The 27,728-nt window shown below is 48.2% G+C and overlaps 1 long non-coding RNA gene across 1 annotated transcript; it reads right to left on the bottom strand.

The window, feature by feature from the left end:
- Positions 1-9,555: 9,555 nt before the first annotated feature.
- LOC308650186 lies at positions 9,556-21,334 on the bottom strand. Its single transcript, XR_014022273.1, has 3 exons — positions 21,202-21,334; positions 13,221-13,408; positions 9,556-9,700 (listed from the first exon to the last, which is right to left on the bottom strand). It is a non-coding gene; the product is annotated as an uncharacterized lncRNA (long non-coding RNA).
- Positions 21,335-27,728: the final 6,394 nt, after the last annotated feature.

Raw genomic sequence — 27,728 nt, 5'->3', positions numbered from 1 at the left:
ACAAGAGATGAATTCACAGAATTTAGGAGTCTGGTGGGGATTCCTGGGAGATGCCCAAGGTGTTCATGGCTTCCTCTCTCTCGACTCTTTGGCTTAAAGCTTCCTATTTTCAGGATGATCCAATATGTTAAAACTGATTTCATCTTTCATTCATTTGATTTGAAAATTTGTGCCGATTAGAACTTGCACAATTCTATTCCAGAGACCAGGGACACACAGAGCCACATTCGGCCACCGACACACTACCCTTTGCTTTCCCTGTCCTTCTCTTTGCATTTGCAAGCTCAGTGTTCTCTTACTCAGAAATTTGCATCCTATGTTTAACGTACACTAGCTCGTGATTAGTTTCCTTGTTGCTATATTCTTTATGGTGATTCTTTCAATGCCTACAGACTATTATCATTTATTTAACCATTTCCCATTATTGGAACTTTGGATTAATTTTTTATCATCATCATCATCATCATCATCATTATTTTGCTATTAACAATCAACCTGCAGTGACTGCCTTCCTGAACCCAGATTCCATTTGGTAAATTGATGGTCTTGAGATTATTCCTCAGGAAGAAATGACAGATTAGAACCTAGTCTTTAAAAAGGAAAATTTGGGGTGGGTATTGGTAGTACTTGGTCCTTTCATAGAGTTTTTGCTTAATGAGAAGAAAACAAAGTGGTTATTTTAAAAACAAAGTGAGGGCTATTGTGGTGGCTCAGTGGTAGAGCAGTTTCCTAGCATGTGGGAGGCACTAGGTTCGATTCTCAGTACTGCATATAAATAAATGAATAAAATAAACATCCATCAACAACTTAAAAAAACCCAAGGGGCTGGGGCTGGGGCTGGGGCTGGGGCTGTAGCTCAGTAGTGGAGTACCTGCCTCACACGTGTGAGGCACTGGGTTCGATCCTTAGCACTGTGTAAAAATGAATAAATTAAGATATTGTGTCCATCTACAACTAAAAAATATTGGAAAAGAGAAACACTGTGCCCAGTCTCAAAGAAGGGGAAGGGAGACCCCTGGGCCTGAGTCAGAGGACTATTTTGATTAGAAAAACGATGTGGCTTCTTTGGAAGAAAGAAGTGGCACTAAAGGTAATGAAATGATTTCACATGCTCCATTAACAGAAGGGTTCAGTCTCCCCAGGGGGTGAGACAAGGATTGAGGAGCTGAACTGGGGCTTAAGGGCTTGGAAACTTGAGTGGAGAGAGGAGCGGGGAGGATTCCCTGGAAGGGAAGGAAGAGGAGCTGGTCATCCTCCACAGGGGGAGGCCGGGAGGCTGCCTGGGGTCCTGGAGGCTCCCTGAGATACAGTTTCAAGGCGTGGCCTGCTCTGTTGGAGGATGAGGCCCTTTAGTCCCAAGTCTCTAGGGAATGGCAGCTACCCCCAAGAGCCTACAGTAGTGGAGCAAGGTCCCGGAGGTGGTGAGGGCCACAGCAACCTTGGGGAGCAGGAAGCAGAGGTCAGAGAGGTCAGGGTGAGAGAGGACCAAGAAAACATGGGGCTCCTGAGAATCCTCGCTGAGGCACCTCACTACATGCCCAGGTTTATAGGGACTTTGAATGAATATGTGGCTGTTAAATGAAATGAAAACTCAAAGCTGGTACACATGGGTCCCCAGGCAGCAGAGAGGGGAGTTACAATTAAGTTTTTAGGTTAAGGTCTAGCTATTCCAAGTCCACAGATTGCACTACTGAATCGTAAGTGAAATTTTAACAGTTGTTTCATAAGTCCCAGAATTAATATTTCCAAAAGCAAAGTCAATGCTGGTGTTTTTCTGGTCCCACTTGCATTAGGATTTTGAGAGGCTAACATGGGTACTTTCTTGTGACTGTTTTCTGAAAGGCACGTGGATCCGGCCCTGGGAGCCCTCTTCCTGCCACTCTTGGGCAGAGCCAAGTCCCGTTGCCCTGGGCAGGCGCTCCTGTGACCCGAGACCTGTGCAGAGGACCCTATTCAAGGAGTGCGCAGGAACCCCTGAGATCCAGGTCCTGGCCGGGAAGCGCGTGGCTGGGCTGCCCTTGGACTGGGTCACAGCGGTCACCAGGGCTCTGCCGAGTGTTAAATGAGACGGCGTGGGGAGGGCACGGGAATCGCTCTTGATGAAGAGTCAATGACAAGGGGCAAGAGAGCGTAGATATGGTTTCTGCCAACTCAGGGACATGCAGGGATGGATCCTGACAAGACAGGCTTTGCCAGAACATTCCAGACTATTTAAAGGATGTGATAGATCTAATAATAGCTGCCATGTACAGAGCATCTAGGATGTGGTAGACACGGCTGTGGGTACTTAGGTGTTATTTCAACGTGTGTAATGGTATACATAATCATATATCATGATTCTAGAAATTCAACTCATTCCAGTTCCCACAGCGAGTGAGTGACAAATCTGCACTCAATTTTTCTGAAGCCGAAGCTCTTGCTTTTTCTATTACATTAGTTTTTAATCTTTTGGGGTCATGGGCCCTTTGAGGGTTTCATGAAAGCTGTGGGGAAAAAGATATGTTACTATAAAAACGCAAATGTGCACCGAGATGGGAACACAGATACACAAAATCAGCGGGGTTCAGACCCCCAGGCCTCGGCTACCAATGCCATGCTACCTGACTGCAAAGCAGAGCTCCCTGACTGCACCACCATGTGACCCTGGAGGCCTTACAGCCAAATCCATTTTTTTTTTTTTTTTTGGTACTGGGGATTGAACTCAGGGATGCTTAACCACTGAGCCACATCCCCAGCCCTTTTTTTTTATATTTTATTTAGAAACAGGGTGTCCTCAAGTTGCTTAGGGCCTCACTAAATTGCTGAGGCTGGCTTTGAACTAGGGATCCTCCTGCCTCAGCCTCCTGAGTCACTGGGATTACAGGAATACGCTACTGTGCCCGGCTACCAAATGTACTTCTTGAAATAAATTATTTATTCTCTATGAAAAGGTCTTCTTTTCATCCCTTGCATTCAGTCAGAGATTTTTTAGGCAGCCTTCATGCTGTGGCATTTTCTGTTACAGCTTTTCTCCCAGGGAAGGCCACCTTAGAGTTGGACAGTGCTTACCAGAGTCTCACCTTGTCCAGACAGACCCACCTTCTGATGTAGATTTTCCTGTGTGCTCCTGACAGCTCTGCCTGAGGCCATGATTTTGCAAAACCCTCTTCACCCATTCTCTGCCTCCCTTTTGCTCCCTAACCTAAAATGCATTTGAAATCTAGATAAATGAGGGTCTTTGAGGAAGCCTTTGGTTTAAAATGCTATTTTCTTCTATGAGACCAAAACACCATTAAAAACTGTGCAACAATGAAAATATAGCACAGAACTTAGAAATAACACACAGTTTGCTTCTGAATGCCACCGACTCTAAAAGTTCATTTTAAAGTTTCTGTTTGGAAGTTTATAGTATAGGAATCTGTGCAAATTACTATAATTGCTTGGGTGTATACTCTTGTTAAATACACTTGGCTGTTACAGAAAGTTTGGAAAATTACAGAAAACACAAAGAAGAAAATGGAACGTCACTCTCATGACCCTGAGGTAACCCTTGTCAGCTTTTTGTGAGTAAAATATCTAATTTTTCCTTGTGTATGAGTGTGTGTGCAATTAAATAGTTTTAACAGGGAAAGTAAGTACATACATTTTCAAAATAACTCTGTTTTCATATGTATTGACTTTTTCTTTAAGATGCATATAAAAAAACTATAATGATACCAAGAAGACTAAATAGTACTAATTCTAAAACACTATAGTATATGTTAGATAATTTAAGATATAAAGTCATAGCATTAGATCTGCACATTGAAGCTCTTTATTTAATGAAAACAATGTAAGAGTGATAACTTCTTGATCCTATTTTGACAATGTTTTCCTCTGCTTGAATCATATGACCACACTCCCTAGGAGTTTGGAAGAAGAAATAAAATAAATTTTATGTGAGTCAGATCACAAGGAAAACAAACAGAGAATTCCAGAAGAATCTGTCGAGTTTCACGTTGTCATGCTTACGATCCACAGCAAACCTGGGATCCGGCTGGGACAGTCCCAGGGGGAGCCCCCAGGGCTCTGAAACTCTCCTGCTTTACTTCACTGTGTCTGAGAATGTTGGTGGTCTCCGGCAAGAACCCAAAGGCAGAGGACAAGCAGTGGACGTCAGGAAGCCGGCCCGGGAAACAAAAACAGCATTTCCTTGGTCTACCAGAAAATACCGTTGCTCAGCTGAGACTGAAGCTTTGCTCAGGAGAGCCCGTTTCTTAGATCTCAAAGACAAAATATCAAGACTTCCATTTAAAAAATGGTTTCTCTGGCTTAGTCGGCTTTTTGTCACTGTTCCCAAAAGACCAGACAGGAGCAACTTAGAGGAGGAAATGTGTATTTTGGCTCTTGGTTTCAGAGGTCTCGTCCATGGTTGAAGGGGTGGGTTGCTCTGGACCCCAGGTGGGCATCATGGTGGAGGTGTGGAGTAGGAAAGCTTCGCCACTCGTGCCGACCAGGGAGAAAGGAGGAAGGCTAGAGGGAAGACGGTCCCTTCTGGGGACACATCCTCTGTGACCCACCTCCTCCAGCCACGCCCCACCTGCCCACGGTTACCACCCAGGATGCACTGATGGAGTCACAGCTGTCAACATCCCTGGATTAACACAGGAGCTTTGGGGACTACCCCGGATCCAGACCATAACATTCTGTGGGTTTATATGTTTCTATGACACAGATGATATTAATGAGTAGAGTATAGTGTACCCACATTTTATAACTGGGCCGATGGGGGACAACTAAACACCCGTGTTTTTTGGTCTTAACTAGATGCTCACGTACCTGTGTACCCAGAGCCTTTTTCGGAAGAGCAGCACACAAGGAAAGCACTTGGCGGTCACTACTCATCTTCCCTCAGAATCACATCCTCACTGAGTCCTACAGCAATGTCGTTGCCCTCCCTGGGAATCGCTTTCTGGGAATGTCTTTTTGACAGCTGGGATAATTACAGAATGAAGTCTTGTCCACCTGGAGGACTGTCACCCCCACACCCTTTCCTGTGCTAATGATGTGGCTCTTTCCTCCTTCAGTGTTCGCTGAGGGCCCCTCTACGCCACCACTGCTCTGAGGACTGTGAAGGAAACAGAGATGACCGTGACAGGGTCCAGGGCTAGACCGTGGCTCAGTGGTGGAGCACTTGCCTAGCAGGTGCGAGGCCCTGGCTTCCATCCCCAGCACTGGGGAACAAAGATGGGGTCCAGATAGTAAAGAACATTTTCGTGGGTGGGGCTGAACAGGAGACGGTGAATGTTTGGGGTCACGCTGAAGGTCTGAGCCATAGCTCTGGAGACAGAGGTCCCCATCCCCACTTTGATGCACAGAGAAGCCCACGATCCCAACGCAGAGCTGGTCTCCAATGCAAGACTTCTCACTTCTAACTGATAACACAAATGAAAACCAAAAATGCAGCCCACAAAGCTTTGTTGCACGATCGGTTAGGCGTCCTGTGGTTTGAGCGGAGGTCGGCTGAAGCAACTAATGAGACGCAGCGGCAGAGGTATTGAGCTTAAAAATCAATGCATTTGAAAACTTGCTGCAGAGCTCACAGCCGCCGTGCCACAGCACTGGTGACAGACTGAGACCTGCACGCTGTCCTGTCCCTGGTGCCGAACCACAGCAGGTGCTCCATTGGCACAAGGCAAACAAGACCAGTTCTATTTCCATTATTGGGTAGGGACGCCCATTGAATTTGAATGCAGTTAAGGAGGCTGATTAGAAGTTGATTAGAAGAATGCGCACACAGATGCACTTGAAGTGAATTCATGGACCTGCACTGTGGATTTGGGATCTGATCTATGAAACCTGGGGTCCTTGCATTTCCTGTTGGTAGCTACCTACTATCTATGGTATTGAGAGAGCACAACAGTGCAAAGTCCTCAGGGGCAGGAGTGAGATGCACGTTCGAGTCTTGGTTCTACCTTTTGTTGGGGACGGGGGTTGCTGGAGATGGAACCCAGGTCCTCGAGCATGCTAAGCATTTGCTCTGCCACTGAGCTCCACGGTCCTCCTCTACACTTGTTAAACCTTGGACAAGGCTCTATTAAACCAGGGATGACTTCTGTAACATAAGAATATTAGCATTACTTTTCAGGGTTGTTGAGAAGGATTAGAGATAAACTACACATAATGTCCTGTCACATAGTAGGTGCACAATCAATTATGCTTACTATTGCTATTTTCTATTTTGATTTTTTTTTTTTTTTGGCTGTGTTATACTTCCTGACAGTGATTTTGCTTGAAAGACTGCCTTGCTGGTGAGACTCATGACTATGTTCTGTAGCACATAATTTTCAAAAGTTTTGAATAGTGAAATTAACTAGAGAATGATCCTGCAGGTATGAATAACTTCAGTTTGGCTGTTTTCTGTGTCTGAAAAAAATAATCATCCTTGTTGAAAAACTGAAGTCAGAAGAGGGTTAAGGTAACCTATAGAATAATAGGGGAACTGGGTTTAAACAAATCTGTTTATATTTAATTCCCTCCACTTTCAGATACAGCAAACACTTTTATTAGAAGATAATCAGCATGTGGATCTCGTCTTCCCCGGCATCCTCCCACCCTCACCACACAGGCCCTCTTGATCTCCACGATTCTTGTAGACTTGGGTTCTTAACAGATAACGATGAATTTTAAGGATGGTGGTTGCTGCATTCTTCATTCTGCAGGGAGATTGATTTGATGGTAACCATAGATTTTTTTAGCTCCAACCTGGGGCAGGGTGGAGAATTTACAGAAACAAAAAATAGACAATGTGGCAAAGTAAAGACTGTCCTTAGAGAGCCCATCATTCCGCCTCCAGAAAGGCAAGCAGGTGCTCGTTTGCTATTATCTTATTTCGTTGGAGACATAAATACGAATTATAAGATCCATGGAGGACTCTGCTATCCGACCTTGCAAAGTGAATGCGTGAGCTTTGCAAAGTTTCAGCAGGCTCAGCTCATCCTTCCCGATCCCTCAGGAATGTTTCATTAGACGCTTGGGACATGTGAGTTAATGGGGTTCGTGATCCCCGTTCTGTTTTTCGTCTAAGCAGGTCTCCTAAGAGTACTCATTGACGCCTTCTATTTCAATAGAGACTTTAGCTCGAAAAACGTCCAATTACTACTCACATAATTTTTGTCACTTATTAGAGACATCTCAGTTGTCAAGTCCCCCTTCACCTGAGACTTTGGTGTGAGATGAGCTCCAACCTCTCTGCCGGGATCTGTGCTGAGACTCAGCACTCAGATGATTGTGTGTGCAAATCCCAACCTGTAGGCGAAGTTACCTTTTAACCTTCAGCTCCGCCTTCGGATGAGACGAGTTCCATCCTGTCTGGTTGCAGACGCTGGTTAGAGCCTCACAGTCCAATTTCTTTGCCTTTGTATCAGCCATTGGAGGTTCCCAAATGGTTTTGCTTTTCTAGTAAAAAAGAATTAGGGGGAAATAAAGCAAATGCAGTGTGATGGGCTCTGGTTTGGGGACACATGTCCGCAGTTCTTTCCAGAGGACCCCTTGGAGTTTTTGGACCTCAGCCAGTCCCATTGGAGGAAAACCAGAGTCTCCATGGAGTCTTCCACTCCGTGCCTGCGGGCTCCTTCCCAGCTTCCTGCCCCCACAGAGCCAGAAAGCCCAGGTGAAGTGTGGCCCTGCAGGACCCCATGTCAAACCCCCTTAGAGCCTTGAGAAGGAGCTCACGGACTTACCAGAGGGCCCCTGACCTCGCAGGGAGGCTAAGAGCGGGTCCTTGCTCCTGCACCCTCTTGTTCTGTCTCCTCAGAGTCCGCCCACCTGCCCGGGGTGGGCCTCTGGCCATTGGTTCAAATCTGCAGCAGGAGGCAGTGCCCATCTCCTGCCCTCTTTGTTACTCAAGGTGGACGTTGGAAGGAAGGGTATAGAAGCAGAGCCCCAGAGCAGCTCATGGACCCCAAGTTCTCACCTCCTTCCCACTGGGTTGTGATTGCCTGGGTCAGCCGGATGACCCTCTGTATTCCAGACCCTGTGGAGCACAACTGGAAATGTTCGCTCTTTGGGGAACTTATGTTGGGGGGGTTCCTGTTGAGGGAGAAGGGGGGACAAGCACTCAGATACTCTAAAAACCCAAGGGCCCTTGCTGCACCGTGCTCCTAATGAGGCTTCAGGTGCAAGCAGTTGAGGGACAGCACCTCTCCCACCAGGAGGAGGACGTCCGGTACTTCAGTACACCTCTCTGCTCCGTACCCTTCTCACTTCACATCTCAGGCTCTGTGGACGGGCTCTTTCACCACTTTTTGGACCCTCTAGCCTCTTCCCTCTTTCCTACTCATTGCCAGGTGACCAGCATGCTTCTGTCGCAGGCCTTGCTCAGGTTCTGCCGGCCCCTGGAATATTCTTCTGCACGTCCTGGGCTCTTGGATGTCTTCACTCCACTGCGACCTCCTCAAGGGACGTCCTCCTGGACCTCCCCACCCCACGGGTATCTCTCTACATGCTTCCCCCTCGTCCTCTGTTTCATATTGATTCGTGGCACTCATGACTTCGAATGCACGACTGCTAATTAAAGAAAAATATGTGGGGCTGGGGATGTGGCTCAGGGGCTGGGGATGTGGCTCAAGCGGTAGTGCGCTCACCTTGCATGTGTGCGGCCCGGGTTCGATCCTCAGCACCACATACCAACAAAGATGTTGTGTCCGCCGAGAACTAAAAAATAAATATTAAAAAATTCTCTCTCTCTCTCTCTCTCTCTCTCTCTCTCTCTCTCTCTCTCTCTCCTCTTTCAAAAAAAAAAAGAATTATTGTTCAAAAAAAAATATGCAGGACACCTTTAATCTCCAGCTGTCTCATATTTTGAGTTCTAATGTAGACTTAGACGTAAACGAACCAAATCTTGACGCAGTAGTATGTCTTTGTGTGTGTGTGTGTGTGTGTGTGTGTGAGATAAATAGTGTTTCAGGCATTCACAAATAGCTGGGTTCCAGCTGATCACGGGCAGCCAACTCATCACACCAGGCCCAAACAGGACAGAACCCAGAACCCGTATTAGCCAACCAGGCGATCCCCCCCCCCCCCGCTCTCCCCGCCCTCCCGTCTCCCTCCCTCCAAGCCTGGCTGGAGTGTGGGGCTGCTCTCTGAATTTCTTCTGGTTCTGGAATTCCTGTATCATTCTCTGCTCAGGTAAACTTGGTTGCATGCAATTTATTGAAAGGCTCTTCTTTCAATAGGATGCACATTGAAAATGTTGTCTTATTATCTGTTGGCTTTTAAAATGTAAGTGGAGGCAGGGGCATGGTGAATCGGAAGCCAACCTGGTCAACATAGAGAAACCCTTTTACAAAAAGTAAAAAGGGCAGGGATATAGCTAGGGGTAGAGCTCCCCTGAGTTCAATAGCTAATAACAAATAAACAAGGTGTGAGCCCCACAAGCGTAGGGATTCCATGCTTTTTGTCCATTCTCCCATCTGTTGCTCCTAGAATAGTGGGTGGCAGGTATCAGGCACTCAGCAAATCCTGGTTGAATTAAAAAACGCATGAATGAGAGTGAGGGCCACTCACCCCATTCCTCTGTCCTCGGCCCAGGGCACCTCTGCAGAGGGTCAGAGGTGCTGCCTGGCTCTGGATGGACTTCTGGAAGCCTGGAGTCTCCCGTGTCTGGCTGTCCACCTGCTGGAAGTGCATCCTGAGCTCCTTGGTTCTCTGCGTGAGGGAACCAGGCATCTCAAGCCTGCGGCTGTGGGCACGGATGAGATGGTATTCAGTGACCTGTGAGTGAGAACGGCCCTCGGCACAGCGGCAGGGCCTCTCTGCCTCTGCCTCGACTTACTCTATCACATTCTTCCGTGGCACAGCATTGCCAAGGCCCTGCCAGCGCCCAGGGAAGGGGCACAGAGTGAAAAAAAGGCATGGACCCCTGCCCTCGTGGGGCTCACACCTTGTTTACTTGTTATTGGCTACGAAACCGGGGGGCTCGACCATTGAGCTGTCACCCTGCCCTTTGGAGGAAGGTCCCTGCTGTGCCCAGCCCCTGAACACAGGGGCCTCCTGTGTGCTGTGCCAGGCTCCTCGGGGCTCTGGAGGAGGCAGGGTGGCGGGGAGCCAGCTCTGTTTCTGCTCAGGGCTCTCAGTCTTTAGTGACGCCAGCTACTTCTGGACCTGGATCTATGTTTTCTGATGACAGCTCGCAGGCGACTGCTCAGGCCCGTGAGGAGCAGAGGACGTGCTCCCATGTTCCTCTGCTCCTTTCAGTTGCTCATGCAAAGTAACAGCCCTGGACTCCTGTGCCCAGCGCAGAAGGCCCTGAGCAAACGGATGCTAAGACTGAGTGTCTGGAGACGTCAGCCAGGTGCCAGGAGTTTCTGGTCTCCGACCTCATAGGACACCCTGCTGTTTACCGCAGTTACTTAGAGGGTCCCTTACCTACTCCCTGGAGAGGAGGAGCTGGCCTTGGAATACTCCCCCACTTCTCTCAGGCTTTTCTGGGAGAATCTCCTGCAGATTTCTGTACACAAACCCACTCCTTTCTTTCTCTATACACAAGCTCACGGATGGAGCAAAACCCAACATGGCCCTACTAGACTGAAGGCCACCTGCCTCCTTGAAAATCAGTTTTCTTTTCATCAAAAAAGAAAGATTTCCTGGGGGGGGGGGAGAGAGAGAGAGAGAGAGGAGAGAGAGAGAGAGAGAGAGAGAAAGAGAAAGAGAAAGAGAAAGACCACCCTGAAATCATTCTCTCATTTTACACTTCAGTTTTGTTTATTTTTAGGGGCTGGGGATGGAAGCCGGGGCCTTACACATGCTGCGAAGGTGCTTTACCCTTGAGCTACATCCCCAGCCTCCACTTTGTTCTTAAGATCTCAAATTATGACTTTCAAATCCCTGTTGTAATAATATAGACTTTAGCAAAATAAGATACATCCTTTAAGATGTGCCTTCACACCCCCAGACTGTTCTGTTGCTGATTTGCCAGAGCTCCAAGACGCTGGTTAGAACATCAGCCTTGAAGTAGAACCTGCTGTTGTCTCAAGTGACCCGTGTTTTGTGGCCACCTCGGTTTTCTAGAAAACAGCAGTTCATTGCTCCTGAGCAGGAGGCCATGCGTAGCTGCTTCCAAGGCCAGGAGGCACCCCACTGCTCCTGGGCCTCCCTTTGCCCATGTCACGGGCACCAGTGTGGCTGAGTCTCGTGTTCTTTTGCTTGACACACTTACCCTGCCTCCTCTAGCTCTGAGACAAACAGAAATTTGCCAAAGCTTCTAACATGTCCTTCCCTTTGAAAATAGCTCACTGCAGAAAACACACTGAGGATCCACTGTTCTCAGAGGAAGAAAAGGAAAAGATGTAGGGTTTGTCACTCCCAGGATAAGGGCTGCTAAACTTTCACCAGGATTGCAGACTGTGCTTTTGGAAAGGCTGCTCTGAGTTGGCTTGTTTTCACGCAGCAGTAGCTGGCCAAGAGTGGGCCTGCAGACCTTTCTTACAAATTCATCCTGCAGGGACCGGAGCTGGCAAGCTGGTGCTGGTGCCAGTTGGCCTTCTGTTCTAGAGGTGGCCTAATCTGATACTCTGTTCAAAGCCCACAAGTTTTACAAATCAATGTTTCTTGTGAAAAGGGTGTCCTGAGGCTGCTCCCTTGAGAATCTGTTTTTACTGAAAATGTGAGCTGTTTTTATTATCAAATGTCTTTTAGCCTTGTGACCTGAAACAAAGTTTCATAAAGTGTTGGATGTTATAAACTTAAAAACCGAACCAAACCAAACCTGCCTGCTTCAGCATTTTAATAAATGAAAATGTCCATTTGTAGTTGAGGCTCGAATTTGCAATAGCCTAAGTGGCTGACACAGATTCTAGTTGGAATCGCTGTTGATTTATTTATCCTGGAATAAATGCAATGCCATTATGTCTTGGTGACAACAGAAACAAGCTTTGGCCAGGTCTGTGCATAGTTTGGGGATGAAGAAAATAAGTTTTGAAAGGCAGTGGGCATTGCTGATTATAGATTTTCATTAGGAACAGATGTGGACTGTGGTGTTCAGTGGTAGACACACTGTTATGGAGACAAGTCAACTGACTAAGAACCATAGTGTCTTCTTTTTTTAGGAAAGAGCTAACAAATTGAGTTCATCATCTTTCTTTAAGGCAGTGCCTAGCTGTTGGGAACAAACCCAGATATTTATGCATCTGTTGAAAGGGGAACAGTGGGACAGGGGGCACTATGCTGGTCAACACGTCTCCAGGCTGAAGCAGAGGTTTAGAAAGTAATTACATGTTTTTCCCCCAGACCTCTCCACTTAGCCTCTGTTGATGGTAGGCCCCTCCGGACAGCCCTCTCCTCTCGCAGGGTAGCACTGCAAAGGCCAAGTTACATATGGCAGGATCACGTTGTGTGTTCCAGGGCTGTTTTTCTCTTCCTTCAAGGACAGCAAGAGCATTCAAGAGTCCTCACTCCCGGGTCTGGGCTGGGCCAGCCACAGGGGAAGATCTTGGGTGTGCTGGACCATGTCCATCGCTCCCTGACATCCACCTTTGCTCCCAATCACTTACTGAGATTCCCTCATTTAAGGAAATGCCCTGGAAACTTCAAAGGACACTTCTAGTCATATGATATTGTCTGGACCTTATTCACATGGCCACACCTGGCTATAAAGGGGATGGGAACACGAAGTTATTCTGAGTGGTGACACGCCACTCAAGAATCATGATGGGTGTTGTAGAAGAGGAAGTGGGTATTGGAAACAACCAGGGGCGGTACCAGGCTTAGACCGAATCACTCTCCTCTCAATAGGGGGTGAGAGCCCCCTTTCCTTCTCAATTTCACTCAAATTTGGAATTGTCAGACACTTTGGTTTGGGTCAATCTGATGGATGCTCATTAGTGTTCAAATTCTCACCTTCACATTCACAGATAACCATTCTGATGTATTTAATATGGATCTGTTTCATTCTGTGTATAATGGGTATTATTTGGAATGCAAATATTTATAATTCTTTAATTGGTAAAATCCACTGCATCTCCTTTTCACTGATCACTGAGTCTCAGGGTTTGCCTGTGCTGCTGTTTGTCATCCACCATGCTGCATGGGGATACTCTGTGAGAGTCCCCACACCCTATTCCCGGTGATGGATGTTCAGCCTGTCTCTGACTCCCCAGTGGCACTTATGCCTGATGACGAGCCCATCTGATAAGCTCTACAGATGAGGAAAGAGTTGCCCCAGGTTCCACAGTTGGGGGAAGAAAGAGCGCCAGGCCATTCACCTGTAAGTGGAAGGTGGAGTTGTGAGCCAGCCGTTGCTACCAGAGGCTGCAGGCTCCTGCTCTGAATGTCTCCTCCATTCTGCTCCAGTGACGCCTGGTGGGTAACAGCAGAGACTCTGGGGCTGGGATGTAGCTGGTGGAGAGCTTGCCTAGCGCCCACGAGACTCCGGGTTCCATCCCCAGCACTGCTAAACAAAGAACAAACACCAACAACACAGTGTGAGCACGCCGCACCAAGAAGCCCATCAGGATGGATGAGGAAAACGTTGGGGGGGTCTACACAAAATGGAACACTCCACAGCCACAACGAGGAAAGGAATCCTGTCATTTGCAGCCACAGAAGGAACGGGGGACAAGCCAGGCCCCGAAAGACAAATACTGCACATACTCACTCCCATGAGGAGCTACGAAGAGCTGGTTTCATTGAGGAGAGCAGAGAATGGTCACTAAAGGCCAGGAGGGTGTGGGGAGAAGGGAGAGGAGGGTTGGCTAATGGCTAGCCCAGTAGAGTTGGACAGGAGAAGCACAGCAGGGTTAGATGTTCACAGCAGCTGATTGGATGTTTTTAAAGATGGTGAATGTTTAGGGAATGGGAAGTGATAACGACCCTGATTTGATCATCATGCCTCACATGCATCTATCAAATTATCACTCCATACCCCATAAATGTGTATAATTACTCTCTATGCAAAAGAAAAAATGATTAAATTCGGTTGTAGGCAAAAATAGAAATTCTTTGATTTAGTGATTCCTCTCTGATCAGAATCCAAATAGATGGCAGACCTCCCTGAGCATTCATGTCTTGTAGTAAATGAGTCCTGAGCCCTCTCCAGGGGTGAGGGGTCAGGTGGACTGGCTGGCCGTTGAGGATTTAGAAGATGGTGTGTCAGGTGAGACTGTTGAGCTAGGAGCATGTGAGAGCCCCACCAACATGGCTTCAACCTGGGTGACATCAGCATCACTGGGGTTAGGGATACAAGGTTTTAGGGCCCCACCCAGAACTTCTGGATCTTATGAGTCCTCCAGGTGACTCATACGGCCACCCAGGTCTGGGAACCACAGGCTTCCTATAATAGGAGACCAGGGATTGGAAGTCGGGGCTGGTGCCACAGCATCAGCAATGGCACCGAGAACCGAGTTCCTTTTGCTCTGTCATGTTTAGTCCATGGCTTTCCTCTTCCTGGGAGAAAGAGGAGTCGTAGAGGCCCCATTTGCATTCCAAGTCCTGAAAGAGGGTGAATACACCATGGGTGTTGCCTGTACTAGGAAATCTCTCCCCGATGTCCTCCTTGGCAATAGCATCACACAGTCACACCCAGATACAGTGGTCTGCAGGGGCAAATGTGTGACAACTGTGCATGTCCCCACTGTCCTCTGTGTCGGTCAGCTTTCCATCACTATAACAAACATGTGACACAATCTACTTATGCAAAGAACAGGGCTGTTTTGGTTCCGAGTTTGGGAATTTCTAGTCCACAACTAGTTGATCCCATTTCTTTGGGCCTGTGGGGAGGCAGCTCATCATGGCAGAGGGAGCACGAGATGAAATGAGCCAGGAGAGAAAGAGGAAGAGGAGTGGTAGGGGCTCACCCTGCCCGCACGAGGCACTGAGCTCCACCCTCAGCACCACTTAAACACAAATATACAGTAAATAAACACAAGGGTATTGTGTCCATCTACAGCTAAAAAAATATTTTAAAAGAAGAGGAAGAGACCAGGGTCCCGTAATCCCCTTTGGGGGCACACCCCAATGATCTAAAGACCTCTCACAAGGCCCTGTCTCTGGAAGGTTCCACCACCTCCCCATGACAGCAAGCTGAACCAGGCCTTTAACACACGGGCCTTTGGGAACATTCCAGACCCAAATACAGCATCCTCTTACCCTGAGCTGAGGTTCTGTTATAGGGAAGAAGTGGGGACCGTACGCAAGCAGCAGATTCTACGCCTGTGCCTCCGGGGAGCCAGGAGGCAGCACAGGGAGGAGCGGTGGAGAGCAGCCTTCTCCTGGCTTGGGCTTTCTGGGGCCGGCCTTCCCGTGGAGAGCGGGTGGGGCCCTTTGCTGTCTCACCTGTGGGAGCCGCAGTTCCCTTTGCCCTTGGAGACCCAGAGCTGTTCCCCAGGTCACGGCCTCTGAATCTCAACCCGCCCACAGACGGCCTTATCCCCCCAAACCGCAGCGGATGGGCAGCAGGGCAGAGGCCAACCGGGAAGGGCTGGTCTTGGAGTGTGTTGACACCGGCTCCCGCAGCCCAGCTGGGAGAGGCCTTGAGCCTGTTGTCCTGCCCTGGATAGCTCTTATCTCTGCCTGTTGACTTAGTCTTCGGCTCAGGTTTTGTTTTTTCCTCTTAACTTTCTAGGCATGGAAAGAAGCTGCGTATGTTTATCTTAGTCCTCCTGGGGCTGCCCACCCTGCTTCAGGCACCGGGTGCCATGAGCTGGCTCCCAGGAGTGGTCAGGGCCAGGCTTGGTCCTCCAGCCTCCTGCCTGGGAGGGGCTCCCGAGGCCTTCCAGGTCTCCCCGGGTAGAGGTGGGTTGTGCCCGTCAACACTACAGGTGGGTCTGAAGCCAGTGCCAGCCAGGCAGCTGCACAGCCCAGGGACTTTGAGCTGTTTGCAACTTGCTCTTTGTACCCCTGCCAACTCACGCACACCTGGGACTCCTCCAGCTGCCCGCCCACCACAGCCCCCTTCCCGCCATGTGACCTAATCCTCACTCCACCTGCTTCTCTTCAGGGCTGCCAGCCCCATCCCCGCCGTGCCAAAATAAGACCTGGGGAGGTTTGAACAAGACCGACCTTCTCCATGCCTGAAACAGCCAACTCCCAGGAATTTCACGGCAAATTAGGAGAGATTGAGGTATACTGGAAGGAAAGGCCAGATCTGGCAATGAATCAGCTTGGTTGTTTGGGGATCAAATAAAATTAGACCCGCAGCCTCGGCCCTCAACAGAATCACAGTCTCTTTCGGCCTGGTAGGTGTGCTGGGTGGAGAGAACACGCACAGCTGTCCGGGTCCCCTTCTTTGCATACGGATGTTGGTTTAAAATTCTAAAATACAACAAGGAGCAGAGGCGAGAGCTGGGGTCTGGGTCTTTGAAGTGCACGTGGGGCTTCTATTCAGCTGACTAAGAGTGCTGGGGTAAGAAGTCTCACTAACACCTGATCTGCATCTTAGGAATTCAAGATCCAGAGAAGAAGATGGACAAGCTGTCCACAGACACCTGACTTTTCAGCCCAGGAAGAGAGAAAGAGCCAGAGAAGCTGCTCGCTCTGTTTGGGGTTCAGCAACTTCTGGTGGAGGAGATGGGGTCGGAGCTGAGATTTGAGAGGTGCAAGGTGGTGTCCTTCTCTCCTTGAAGATGCTCTCCCGTGACCTGTCGGCGGGACACTGCTCTATTGTGTTTGCTGTTGTTTTGCAGCATCCTTGCCCCTGACCTTCTGTCAGGAGAGCAGTCCAAGGTTAACAGCGGTAATCACCTGTGGAAACTGCCAGCAAACATGAATAACTCTTCTGGGGCCAATTTTTCTCAAGGAAGTAATAAAGCAGTCTTGTGGCTCCTGGCAGGACGCACGGATGTGTTTCTCGGGCTCCTCGCTGCCTCGTGACTCTGGACATACAATGCACTCTGCTCATCCACTGCCTTTGGGAAGGAGAATCGATTGACTCACACCTCATTTTGATGGTGCGAATCAGTCAATCAGTTGAAAGCACTCACTGTGTGCTTGGCATTGCCATTTCTTTGTCTCCCAAAAGTGCAGAAAAGATGAAAAAAATGAGAAGACAAATCATGTAATATATAAGTGAGCAGATTTGTTCTTTTAAAACAGAGTGTCACTTTCAAAAGTCGCTGGAGTGACCAGTGCAGGTTTTACATGGCTTGCAAATTTAAGAATTCTGGCTCTCAGCGGGTCTTTGCTCCCTCAATTAGAGATCACCTACTTGCATAGAATGGGAGTTATCAGTGCTGGTTGCTAATATTTCCCGTCCTCTCTTTGGAAACACAAGGAATTGCATTTCTTTAGCTCCCTGAGCCTCAGTCTGGCCATATCCATTGTTTTTACCAGTGAAATGTGCACATAAATGACATTTCACATGAGTCACACAATGAATCCCCAGGGCTCCGTTGCATGACCCTCTCTCCCGGCCTCAGCATCATGGAAGTCTATTTTGATAAGGAGGCAATGATTTGTTGAATCATTGTAAGAAGGAAACCTTCCCTGGAGAGGCACCTGGGGTAAAATTATTATTTTTTTAAAAGTAATAATAATAATAGTAGTGATAAGAGTAGATGTTATTTGTTTCTCTGAAAGCTACTGGGATTTAGGGGTTGCTTGTTATTGCGGAATGACCCAGCCTATCCTAACTAATGCGACAGCTAGATTTTTTTTTTTTAAGAGAAAGAGAGAGATAATGTTTTTATATTTATTTTTAGTTTTCGGCGGACACAACATCTTTTATTTGTATGTGGTGCTGAGGATCGAACTCAGCGCCGCATGCATGCCAGGCGAGCGCGCTACCGCTTGAGCCACATTCCCAGCCCTGCGACAGCTAGATTAACCATCATGAACTATGCTGACATGTTAAAGGATGGGGTAAGTCAGCACATATCCATCTCAGGAAGGCTGAGACACAGAGTCCATCCAGGTATTTCTGGGCATGCTGAAGCCCTTCCTGGATGAGCCCGAACCATTCACATAGATTGTCTCAATTCTCGCGACAGCGCTATGTGAGAATTAAACGGGAGAGATGGTACCACCCACATCCTCACATTTCACGGATGAGAGAGTCATAGAGTTCATGTCACTCGCCCAAGGTCACATTCGAGTGGCCAGGGTGATGCCACAGCCCAGGTTCCTTCCTGCATCCTCCTGCCTCTCAGGAAGCTGGCTTAGAGTTCCTCCCCCATCGATGAAAGTAGTTCACACACACTGCCACAAAGCCAGAGCCCACAAGGGCGTGGTCATCAGTGCTCCTTTTTAAATGTCAGTTCCCCACTTCGTCTCACTGAAGTCAGGGTGTGGCGTGGGGTTCCTTTCAAAATCAAAGAAACAGGCAAGAAGATGTGGATGGAATGGGGCAAATTAATTCCAATATCTGAAAAAAACAAACCAGAAAATTGGTCAGAGGGTCCTCATTATGCATGAAACACAGGCAAGATATATATCTATGTGGCATGTGGATTAAACAACAACTGCCCCAAACCCCGCAGAATTCCAAAAGCTCTCAAAATGTTGTTCACTCTATTTTTTTTTTTTTTTTAGGAAAAAAAGTGGTTGTAACCCAACCAGGCAAGTGTTTGTTTGGCTGGTGCCTGGATCTGGGTGAACTCCCAAGTTTCCCTTACTGAAATGCCTTGCAGCCCACCCCAGAGCATCCCCACAGCAGCGAAGTCCACAGAAACAAGGGCCCCGGTGACCCTGCTCAAGGGTAGACCCCTGCTCATGGGCAGGCAGTGAGCCCTCGGAGCATTTGTTAAACAAGTGAATGACCCCTGGCTCCCATCAGAACATAACCACAGAAATAAGAATGAGATCTTTACCAAAATGAAGAAAAGACTCACTTTAGCCAATCACCCAAAAGCTCGTCCCCTAAGATCTGGTTAGGCAACCGTAACTAAGTGACCCTGGTCTAGTTGAAGTCCAGACTCAAAAACGGAAAATGCTTCCTCCCTGAACATTTAAACTGAAAACCTCCTTCGGTTTCTCTGTCTTGTGCACGGTGATTTGATATCTAAAGGAGTTACATTACTGTCCCTGGTGTATGACTCTGGTGAGGAAAGAAATCTACACTCGGGGCCTGGGAGAAACTCGATGAGGACTGTGGTCACATCTGGACTTGGCTCGCACGTGTGGAGATGAAAGCCCAGCTGAGTGGCCAGGAGGCACACTCTACGGTGAGCTGCTGCACTTCTATCCACCATGGAACCTGCCAGGCCCCATGAGCCACCAGGCAACTGGACTTTTTGGAGTATCCGTGGCTTTAAATAAATCATCCCTAATATTGCAAGTCTGATTCCAATACATGGGTCACCCATTCCACAGTGAAGATCAAAGATGAGAGCCCCCGAGGGGCTGTACCAAGTCTACCAAATGTCCATCAGCTCGGGAGGCTGAGGCCGGGGGAACACAAGTTCAAAGCCAGCCTTAGTGAGGCTCTGAGCAACCTAGCAAGACCCTGTCTCAAAACAAAAACTAAAAAGGGCTGGGGATGTGGCTCAGTGGTTAAGTGCCCCCGGGTTCAATCCCTGACACACACACAAAAAAGGCTGCGAGACATGTGCTGCATATACAAGTGTATGACACAGGAGTCAGGCTCCAAGAACTACAGTTCACCACAAATGTGATCGTTCTCTTTTGCACTATCACACCAACTGTGAACCCATAGTGTAATTTCCTTTATTCTTGCATTTATTTGCATGCATAACATTTGGGGGGAAAATCTGAAGAAAGGCCAGGCATAGTAGAGCATGCCTGTAATCCCAGTGGCTCAGGAGGCTGAGGCAGGAGGATCTTGAGTTCGAAGCCATCTTTAGCAACTTAGCAAGGCCCTAAGCAACTCAGTGAGACCCTACCCCTAATTAAAATATGAAAAAGGGCTGGGGACATGGCTCAGTGGTTAAGCACCCCTGGGTTCAATCTCTGGTACAAAAAAAAAAGTTTTGAATGAATGTTTTATCTACTAGAATCATATGCAATGGAATAGCGATCAGGGTCGTGCATGTAGGCAGATTGGGGGCTTTTTGCAAACCGTCACATAAGACTCATTTTCCAAAAACTCCTTTTAGCGCCTTGCCTTGCATCCAATAGGTGTCTAGCATGAGCCTGCCCTGTGGGCTAAGTATCCACTCATTTCCTACAACAAAGCTGAGTTTCTCCTCATGCAAACTCCACAGCAAACAGGTGGCCGTCAGATCTTTAATGGTGGGAAACTGTTGGTTTTGCTTTTAAGATTCACTGTGATCTTTAGACTCATTATAGACAACACTTTATTTTTAACTTTCAAAATAATCACAAAATCACAGAAATCCCGGAGGGCATGTTGGTGGCCTAATGTCCCATCACCCAGAATACTTTACGGCAGGTTTTTCCTGCCGTCAGGGAAGGTTCTCCTACAGGACCACAATACATCCATCAAAGAAAACTCATACTGACATGGGGTGTCCCCGAATCCTCAGACACCATTAAGTCTCTCCAACAGCCTCAGAGATGTTCCTTATAACCCAAGGATCCAGTCCAGAGCCACGCATGGCGGCCCTTCACCTGTCTTTAGTTGGAAAGAGATGCTGGACCTTTTCCTTTCCTGAGCCCGACATACTTCTGAGGCAAGCAGGAGCTGCGCCCGGCAGGACATTACTTCCTGTGGACGCGGGGCTGCTCCCCAGGTTAGACTCAGGCTGCGCATCTCGGGGAGCACAGAGGGGCCCTGCGCGCCCTCCTCCCCACTAAGTGGTGCACGATTGCACTTTGTCCCTTACAGGTGGCCTCAGGTCCCTGCTTCCAACAACGTTGCCAGGCTTCTCCCCTGCAGGGCGAGATTTCCCCTTCCTAGTGAAAACCCATGTGGAGAAGTGAAACTTCATGGTCAGATTTTCACATTGCTTATTAATACGTGAGGAGTCGTTATTTCCTGTTTGGTTTGATGGGTTAAAACTGGTGATATAAGTCTGCATGACGAGGCTCAAGTTGCCCTGGGTTTGGGCCAGGTGGAACCTCGCCAGCTGGCTCTGGGCCTTCCCACACGACTCCCCAGCTCTTCCAGTGATTTCTGGCCTCTGGCACACCAGCGCCTTCCAGGAGGGTACCCACCCCAGCCCCAGAGCAGCCATTTCTCCAAAGACAGAGCAGGAAGGAGACTTAAAGAAAATCTAATGCAACCATCTTTTTAAAAGTTAGTAGCTATCTAATTTCTAAGGATAATTTTGCTTATTCTAAGAGAAATTGAGTTCTATTTTTTATTTTTGGTGGCAGAAGGTCCGTGATTACCTGGAGTGACGGAAAACTGCAGGTGGCATTTTCTATGTGGCTGATGGCCGGGAGGTAGTGTCTTTGTCCCTCTCAGTGTTTGTCTTGCTCTTCTGTGAGTCTCAGGGACTGGCAGACGCAGGTGACGGCACTGTGAGTCAACGGTTTGTTCTGTGCGGTTAAATCAGGAAGAGTCAGTGACTCTGTTCTTCAAACTAATAACTACGAGAAACGAAATCAATTCCATTATTGTCACCCCCCACACACACACACACTCAGGACATGTGGTCTTGAGGCTGGGGCAGACTCAGGGATGGCAGTTGAGCAGGGATCAGCAGAGAGGGGTGGCAAAGAACCAGCACCTTCAGGAGACTGATTCACCTGGGGATGGAAGGAGTTTATAGAGGTGCAGAAGGAACACAGCTGTTTCGGGAAGTGCATGGATTTGTTTTTTCAGCTACAGGAAATCTTTTAGGTAGGTCAAGGTCAATTGCAAATAATAGAAAACCCAACAAGAGTGATCTAAGGGAGCAGAGGTAGATTTTTCTTACAAGTCTGGAGGTGAGAGGTTGCTTACTGGGGGTGGGTCGGCTGATTCCTTAGGTCTTTCCCTCATGACCCCAAGATGGTAGTGCAACTCCAGGCATTACATCTCCATCCAAGACAAGAAAAGGAGCATTGCTGGACAATTTGTCATCTTTTATGGGGAAAATCAAAGCTATCCAAAGCCCTGCTTCACACTAACCCAGTAGGTATTTGCCCACTGACCCACACGTTTCACACCTTTCCTCCCAGAGGCAAAGCAACCTGGGAAAGTGAGTAGGAACCAGGGTCTCCCTTTTAGAGGAGAGGGAGAAAAGTAAAAAGTGAGTAGGAACCAGGGTTGGCCCACCCAGCCTTTTGTCAACCACAAGAGCACTGGCTGGTTACTTTCCACATATATTAAGGAGGCAAGAGAAGTTTCACTTGGACATAGCAAAACCTTTCCCAACCTTCGAGCCAGGCTACCCAGGCCTCTGTGTTTCAAGAGCTTCATGTTGAGAAATGCTCATTATGATGTGTCTCAGAGATTGAGACATTTGGTTGCATGAGACCTGGAGTCAGACCAGATGATTCTATTAGCTCTGTGATCCTTTGATTCACAATTGCAAACTCACATTCTCCACCTTTCACAGCCTGTGAAGTACCAAAGAATGCAGGATGGCCGTCCCCCCAGTTTCAGCCCTCCCTCCTCCATCCACCTCGTTGGGAAGCTTGAAAGGTGCTTTGTTTTAGCAATTCTCAGTGTAATGCTGTTCCTCTTATTCAAACACAGTTTCAAGTATGCAAGAAAAAAGTACTCAATAAAAGTGAGATATAAGCAAAATATCGGGAAATCAAGATGTGTTTAGTTTACCAAAATGCACTGGGATAAAGCTGAGAGTTCCTACCAGATAGAAGAGAAGGCATGACTTGCATGTGCTGTGGGCACTTTACAGTCACAAAACTTCTCTAGACATAATATTATGCAAGACTGTGTGTTATGCTTATTTTTAAAGTAAACACATTTGTAAATCACTTGCAAACGTGTGGAGAGCCTGTGGTTTATTTCTGTTTCACGTCACCCTGTAGACTTAGCTGCCCAGGCTCCTAATGACAGCAGCAGGCCTTTTCCAGACAACCCTTCATGCCCCGGAGGAGGGAAGACAATGCATCATTGTGAACTTGCCCAAGATCTGCAAATGTGGTGCAATGTCGCTGTGCCAGCAGCCTGAACTTTGCAAACCTGCGAAAGATTCCAGCCAGCCCGGGCTCGTTAGCCAGAAAACACGAGAATGACTGACACAAAGCCCCCTTGCTGCACCAGGTTTAGAGATGTCCTATAAGGCACCTTCCCCCCCCCTCCCCCCGGTCTTTTAAATGACCAGAATGGGAACTAGAACTAGGTTTCATCATATCCAGACAAATGATCTCTTTCATGCATATTTACTTTTATTGGCATGACCAGATTCGTTTAGGGAAACCCACGAGCATCTCTGGCCTTTGCAGTTTCAATATCTGACGGTGCCTGTTTGCACCTCACTCCAGGCTCTGTGTGAAGTGCACTGTAGGTCATTTCAGATGCATTGTGTCCAAACTGATATGTATTGAGCACCTACTCACTGAGTGTTCTACATGTTGGATGACATTTCAAGGAGTTGCTCTTCCCTACATTTTTAAAATTAAAAAACTGAGGCCCAGAGAGAATAAACAAACCTCTCAAAGCCACACGGCTAGTCAGTGGCAAAGCCAGGTTGGAAGACGGCTCTGATTCAGCCCACATCACACACTTTCTGCCTGAAATCTTGATGCCTCCTCCTGTAAACTACCTTCTCACAAGGCCCACCATTGCCAACACAAGGAATCACTTTTGAGACCAGGACTCAGGAACATTTAAGGTTAGTCTGTTAAAATAGTTGGGTTCCTGGTGCAAGAATTAAAAGGTGAACCTGGTGTTAAAGTTATTCAATTTCTCCCCCTGCCTCCACACTGCTCATCCTCAGAGCTTCTTTCAGACCTTTAGCTCCTGGGAGAGCTGGTCTGTGTGAGGTGGTCCTGGTGGTCCTGCAGCAGCCCCAGACGGGGAAGGCGGCTCCTGCGAGGGAGAATCCTCCGAGGGGCGAGGAAAGATCCCGGCTGGCCACCTGGGCCCTGAGCCGTCTGCAGTGGACCATTGGGAACAGCTCTGGCTATCTGGCTCCCAGGTGGGCTGAGTCCAGGGCAGTGAGACAGCACAGGTGGGAGCAGCGGAAAACTGAAAGTGGTGAAGGAAGACCAGCTGCAACCTCGTTGGCAAAGCAGGGCCAGAGAGGGGACTTCAGCCCCTCTGCAAATTGGACTAAAGGATCTGTTGACTGTAAGAGTCCAGCGAAGGCCAATGAAGCCAAGCACCTCTATCACAGTGCCTTTCTCGGTGGTATTTGGGGCATGAGATTCTTTTGGGATTTTGAGGGAGCTGGGCACAATCCCAGTCCTGCCTCTTGATGCTGCAGCATCTCAGGAGAGACCTTTGACCTCCCTGGGCCTCAGTTTCCACATTCTTACTGGTTTGTTTCTCATGGGTCGAATGAGATGTGTGCAGAAATGTTTGAAAACGCTACAGATCCGAACGGTCTTGTGTACTCCAGTTGTCTCATAACCCATGCAGTCCTTTGGTAAGATGATGGGGGTTTAACCCAGGGTGCTTCAGCACTGAGCTACATTCTCAGTACTTTCCATTTTGAGTTTTTGAGACAGTCTTGCTAAGTTGCCCAGGTGGGCCTCAAACTTGTGATCCTCCTGCCTCAGCCTCCCAGGCATCACTGTGCCCAGTCCTGGGGTGTGAAATGTTGAAGAGTGTTCATTCCTCTTGAGCATAAACTCAGCTGAGATCAGGAGCAGTCCTTCTTGCCTCCTCCGTCCTCTGAGAGCCAGGTATGAAGACTTAGCAGAGGAAGCTGTCCAGCAGGAGATGGACCACAGCCTCTGAAATGGGAAGGTCACCGTGTCTGCAGGTGTGGAGGGCGTGGGCACGGGCAGCCGCCTCCTGAGTGGGTGGTGAACCGCGCCGTTGTGTGGCTGTGAGCAAGAGTCAGAGGCAGGTTTTGCACGTTCCTAGGCCTAGAATCAGACAGGGAGGAAGGAAGAGCAGAATGATTTTGGTTGCCTTAAAGCCCTCTGTGAACGTGGTGTCGGGCTCTGATCCGCTTTCAAGCCCAGGGGCCAGAGGAGTCGTCCCCCAACCTTCTCCTAAACCCGGGTCCTCCTCATTCCTGTCCCTCGCCAGGCCACTCCACATCTCCAATCCGCTCATCTTGCCCCAGGTTTTACACCAGTGTCTCAACTGTCTTCAGCACCTTCTACTTGGACACACGTAGTGTCTTCCAAAGATGGAGCTGCATCACGTGAGAAATACAGCTGCCTCCCAAGAGCTGAGCCACAGGAGCCGCCCCGGCCCCTCCTGCCTCTTGATGCTGTGGCATCTCAGGCTAGACCTTTGACCTTTCTGGGCCTCAGTTTCTTCTTTATCTCTGGTTAGTTCCACACTGGTCAAGTGAGACGTGTGCAGAAATGCTTGAAAATGCTATAAACCCAAGTAGTCTTGTTTTTCCCCAATTACCCCATAACAAATGCCCTGATTTAGTAAAGATGATCGCGTCCCAAGGACGGGCTGCAGGGGCAGGCCCTGGAGTCTGTGAAAGTTTCCTTAGGGCTGGGAAGAGCTGGGAGGCGGGCTTTGCAGGGATTGGGCGTGTTATTTTAACACCTCTCTGTTTCTGGCCTTTTAGAGAGTTTCTTGACAGTCTCCCTAACTGATAAAGTGTGTGCCACTTTCTCATGTGCAAGTTTATTACTGTTTGTTTAAATACTTAATGATTAACTATCTCCTGGGCTTATCAATAAAGCAATTGAAGTCTTCTGGGATGGAGTAGATTAAAAATGGAAATGTACACTTCATGATCGATTATACTTAATGATCAATCAGCTTGGCTAATTTTGCTTTTCCTCTTTTCTCTACTAACATTTTGTCAGAGATAAATAGAGGAATCAGTGGACTTGAAAAATACAACAACTCACAAATATGACACAGTACCTACAGAAAGCCGTGGACCTTCCTCTTTTTCTGTTCATTTCATTTCCAGGAATTTATCCTAAGGGAATTATCAGGAATACTAAGTCACACATAAACAAGGGTGTTATTTAGGAAAGGGACGTAATTTCTCTTGATGCTTAGTACCATATCATCTTTCTAAACAAATTAAGACTAGTCTATCGCCACCCGCCAGGGTTGGTGACAACCTTTTCTTTCTTTTCTTTTTCAAGTTTCAGTTTCTCGGCTCCATCCCTCAGGAAGGTGGCCCAACCTTGGGTTGGCATGACAGGAATTTAGGAAAGGCAGTTTCGAGCATGGCCAGTCCCTGAAGCCTTTATAAGGCCACAAGAATCCTGGGGAGGCCCCAGGGGTCACCACCGTCTCCTGGATTCTGCCGCCCCAGGTGACCACCTGTCTCCCGAGGACTCCAGCCCTCCTGGACATGCTCAGAGCAGAGCCTCTCCCCTCTCCTACCTCTGACTCTGAGATGTTGGGTCTCCCAGCTTGCTCATCCCCCTAAGGACACTGTTATTTTGCCTCTAGGACCAAGGAGAACCCAGATTGCCCCAGTGTGAGGCCCCATGAAGGCTTCAGGAGAGGAAAGGGAAGAGGGTCAGCCTAGGAAACAGGCCAGTGTCCCAATAGAGTCTCCATTGTTCCAGATGAGAATTCCAATAAGTCGTCCAGCTACCTTCATGATAATAAAAGTCTGGAAAGACCTTATGCATCGTAAAACACTATTCCAGTAATCTGGAAACGTACCCAGTATACACATTTTTTTTTAAAGTAGGTTACAACAGGGTTTGGTGGCACACGCCTGTGATCTCAGCAACTCTGGAGGCTGAGGCAGGAGGATCACAAGTTCAAGGCCAGCCTCAGCAACCTATCGAGATCCTGTCTCAAAATAAAAAGAGCTGAGGGCGTAAATCGATAGAACGCCGGTGGAGTGTGTGTGGAGTTTAATTCTCAGATGGCAACAACAACAAACCAACAAAAACAACAATGACACCCCCCCCCAGAAGCTTACCAAGCAGGTGTGCAATGTCAGGCTGCACCCAGGATGTGCTGCACACCCTCACAGCTGAGACGGGGCCGTGACAGTGTCCCGCTGACAAGCAGCAGGACTCTGGGTGAGGTTTATATTTCTTAGACTGTCACTTTTCCGTACTTCTAAATTTCCTTCTTTTTGCCCTTTGAATTTTCATTTGGGAATTGAGAAAATTATCAAATTTACTCCATGTTGTTTTACTCCTTTGATATAAGAGTAGAAATAGAGAGAAGAGGAGAGAATTGTTTTCACTTGTTGGAAGCTACATCAATACAGCACAGAACTTCTGCCATTGTAGAATGTACCAACTTTCAAAAAAACGTTTAGACGGCAGACCTTGCTAAGGAAACAGGCTTCGCAGGGTTTAGCCAGCAAACAGCCCCCTTCCCTTTGTACCAATGGTAAAGAATTTAGCCACCCACCATACAACAATGGCACACTGATCAGTTTCTTGGGGGTCTGAGACCCAGCTCCAGTTGGTACCCAACCCAAAGTTAGCAGGGCCTGGTGGGGCAAGAGTACAAACTGGGACCTCCATGGCATATGCTTGATACCCAAAGTCCTAATCAAACAAGCATCTTATTAACTCAAACATGGTCTCTGCTCTGACTTTGACAAATACATCTTCCTAAGACCAGGATCAAATTTAGGATTCTCCCCATTTCTGGTGTTCTGTACTAGAATGCGGTGGGTACCCTCAGGCTGGCTGCCCATCCCCTCCCTCAGCACACCCCCAGCTCTCTCTTGCTCCCCCCATCCACCCGTGAGACCCAGGAGAGCATGCACTGGCGGTAAAGCTTGTCCTTGGGAAGAAGTCTGCAGGCCCTAGAGCAGCGGTAGATCAGGACTCCAAGGTCTGGCCACGCAGAGTGTCCCAGGCTCCGGGTGACATGTCTCCTCGGTCCACTC

This window comes from Spermophilus citellus (assembly GCF_964194105.1).
Source record: "Spermophilus citellus genome assembly, chromosome: 5".
In the NCBI taxonomy this organism is placed as follows: Eukaryota; Metazoa; Chordata; class Mammalia; order Rodentia; family Sciuridae; genus Spermophilus; species Spermophilus citellus.
Note: the sequence above shows the minus strand (reverse complement) of the source record. Positions and strands in the feature narration are given on the sequence as shown.